Raw genomic sequence first — 3,858 nt, forward strand, 5'->3', positions numbered from 1 at the left:
ATGCTTTGTTTGGTGTGACTATTTCCTGTAGTAGGGGTATGTGAGATATGATCGGAGAGTTCTTCTTTCATCCTTCCTTTTGCGAGATTTATGGGTGGTTGGAGTGTGTTATCACGTGGATTCTTTGGTTGGTGGGAGAGGAAAGGAACAAAGAAAAAGAGCCTAGGGATGTTTGGACTCTTATTAGGATTCATGTTTCTCTTTGGGCTTAGACTTCAAAGTTTATATATATATTTAAACTATTCTATAGACAATATTTTGCTGGATTGATCTCTTTTTTCTAGGAAACATTTAGCCAGATAGTCTAATGTACCATCTTTATTTCAAAAATATCCAAAAATTAGAATTATTTCATAACTAAATTTTAGTTGATTTTTCGAACCAATTTAATCGTATTTCCATTTATCTCTCTTCATTTAATACATTAAATCTTTCCTTCATTATAATTATTTCATGTAATTGTTGTATTAAAAAATCCTAGTTGATGACCCAACCCTCGAGAGGTTCCTTTTACCTTAAAGGTGAAGGCCTAATGAGGCTTTATGGGCTTGGGCCCAACAGTACTTCAAGTCAAATTAGCCCATTATAGTTTTTCTCATTAAAACCAAGTCAAGACAAGTTAATTCAAGCAAATTTAAATAAGTAAATTCAAATAGAGTTTAAGCCAACGATTTTCTTCTTATTCTTGAGACAAGTTTTTTTTTTATTCAAAACTAAGGATTTTATTTTTTTTTTTTAAACTGATCCCTTTTGGAAGTATATATATTCCAAATCTTGTTTGTAAGAAAAAATTAACCATCACAATTGGAACTATTTTTAAATATAAAAAAATAAACTAAAATATTTACAAATGATAACAAAATATCACCGTCTATCTATGATAGACCGTGATAGATAGTGATAAACTACTATAAATAGACACAAATAATAATCTATCATTATTTATCGCAATATATTATAGGTGATATTTTGTTATTAAGTATAAATATTTTTAGTAATTTTATCATTTAAAATAATTTCCCTTTCAATTGGATATATATATTCTAAATCTCTAATATAAAAATTCTCATGAATATATAAATTAAAAATTAAAAATAATACCAAATAGCACAACTATAAATTTGAAAAATGCAAATAATAGTTACTAGCACAACTAACCAACGAAAATAATATTAACTTAAATTTTCCAAGTAATACAATCAAATGGATTTCAAATTATAACTTCAATAGTTAAGTTAATTTTTCCTATATATTCTTCATAGTCCTACGATCCGTTTGGATTGACTTAAGAAAAAATTATTTTTTAAAAGAAAAAACTCATTTTTATTTAAACACTTTTGATAAAAACGATTAAAATACACTTGAAAAGTTATTATGAGTGGTCGTCAAACACTCCAATTTCTTCCAAACTAACTTATTTTTAAAATTAAACACTTGAAAATGTAATCCAAACATACCTCTAGTCTCCTAAACAACTGACCTTTTTGATTTTTTGATTTCCTTTTTAAGTGTGAATTAGGAAGGTCAAATATAGATCACTTGCTGCGGAGATCTTGACAAAACGGACCTCTATACTCTATGAACAATTTGGAACACTAAGGGAACTCAAGGATGACCTTAACAAAATTGAGAGCAATGTTCCAATGATTCGGGCTACACTTATCGATGCGCAAAACTTGCCAACTGGCTTAAACACTGGAGCAAATTAAATTGGTTAGAAAACTTGAGACATGTTCTTTATGATACAGAGGATGCGGTTGATAAATTCTCTGTCGAGGTTCGCTATCAAGAAGTGATGACATGGGAAAAATTGCAAAACAAGTTAGGATCTTCTTCTCCAACTATAACAAAAATTATAGCCTAACAATAAATTCAATGGTTTAAAACAAAAGAGCAGCTACACAATTAACGATGAAATTCATTCCTCGTGTAATTCTAATACCTCTAATTATCAAATTCATTCATTTTTTATTTGTTGGGAAACCCTGCAAAATAAATTTCATTTTTCAGATTATTAAGAAAGACAATAATGAAGATTGGAATAAGTGATGAAAAATGCTAAGTTACCACACTGAATTTTGTTATATTCCCAACCCACTTAACCCATAAAAGGTGGATCGTAAGAAGTAAGAACAAAGAAATATACACACACAAACATATATATAAAGTCACTTCAATCTTTTATGTACGCTTGTTTTTAAAGGGAGAAGAGAGATTAGTTTATGCTCAAATTTTTCCCTAGCCTCATAATATTGGTATCAAATATATATAATAGTCAAAAATAAATCTTGTAGTCTTTATTGTTCACACGAGGTTTCTGGAGAAACGTGTTTCGTGGAGTTGAACTTGAGTTGGTATTGATGTTGGAGTTGATTTGATGCGATATGGTTCGATCTCTAATATTTGATCCTCTGATTCTCTCTCAGTTGGGTGAATATGCTTGACTTGGAGAAGAAAAGCACCGAACGTTCTTGAAGTAGAAGTCTTGGAAGCTTGGAATAGAAGTCTTGGAAGAGTATTTGTGTCTTCAAACATCTTCTACCTTATAGGAGTGCAGCTTCAGGGGTCTTAGAAGTTTGAAGTAGAAGTCTTGGAAGAGTATTTGTGTCTTCAAAGGTCTTCTGCCTTATAGGAGTGTAGCTTCAGGAGTCTTGGAAGCTTGGAGTAGAAGTCTTGGAAGAGTATTTGTGTCTTCAAAGGTCTTCTGCCTTATAGGAGTGCAGCTTCAGGAGTCTTGGAAGCTTGAAGTAGACGTCTTGGTATTTGTGTCTTCAAAGGTCTTCTGCCTTATAGAAGTGCAGCTTCAAGAGTCTTGGAAGCTTGAAATAGAAGTCTTGGAAAAGTATTTGTATCTTCAAAGGTCTTCTGCCTTATAGGAGTGCAGCTTCAGGAGTCTTGGAAGCTTGAAATAGAAATCTTGGAAGAGTATTTGTGTCTTCAAAAAAAATTTGCCTTATAGGAGTGCAGCTTCAGGAGTCTTGGAAGCTTGAAGTAGAAGTCTTGGAAGAGTATTTGTGTCTTCAAAGGTCTTCTGCCTTATAGGAGTGCAGCTTCAAGAGTCTTGGAAGTCCTCTACTTGTTAGTGAATTTTCTCTGGTTCTTCTGAGTGTAGAAAATGCTGCCCTTACAAATGAAGAAAACTTCTCTATTTATAGAGTTCTCAGGTGGGCTTCGTGGGCTTGGTTGGTCCATGGGCCTGACCCTTGAGCCCAATTAGTTGGTTTTGGGTCTGATCTGGAATTTGGGTCCAATTCAACTTTTTTTGTAGTTTGAACTTTAAGCTCAAATAGTAATATTAAATTGGACCAATTTAATCTCATCTGATTCATCCGTGTGATGTCATCGAAATTTGTCTTCAATTCAATTCAGGAAATGTGTCAACTTCTAATTGGACCCAAAGTCAATGATTTAGAAATTCGTAGTTAATTTAGCAAACGACGTGGTGACTTGTGATTGGTCCAAAATTCCTCATTCAACAAATGCCCCCTTTTCGAGATTTATGCACGTATATGGGTGGATGAATCTCGAAAAAAAATGCAATTTGAGATCAAAGTACGATTTTTTGACTTTTTCAATTTGATGCATCATCATGATCAAAATATGAGAATTTAGCTTAAAATTTTGATTTGAAATCTTGTTCGTTTGACATACTTTCGCTAAATAAATTTTAATTTGAATTAAAGTAGAATTTATGTTCCACTTTAATTGCAAATTTAATTTAATTCGAATTCGGAATAGAATTTGGGGTGAAATTGAATCTTGATCAATTTTGGTTTAAGATAAAAATTTGGGATATACTCAATTTTACTTGGAAATGAGTATAGAAACTAAGGTTGATTTAAATTTGAGATAAAATTT

The sequence above is a fragment of the Benincasa hispida genome, chromosome 9 (genome assembly GCF_009727055.1).
Source record: "Benincasa hispida cultivar B227 chromosome 9, ASM972705v1, whole genome shotgun sequence".
NCBI lineage: Eukaryota > Viridiplantae > Streptophyta > Magnoliopsida > Cucurbitales > Cucurbitaceae > Benincasa > Benincasa hispida.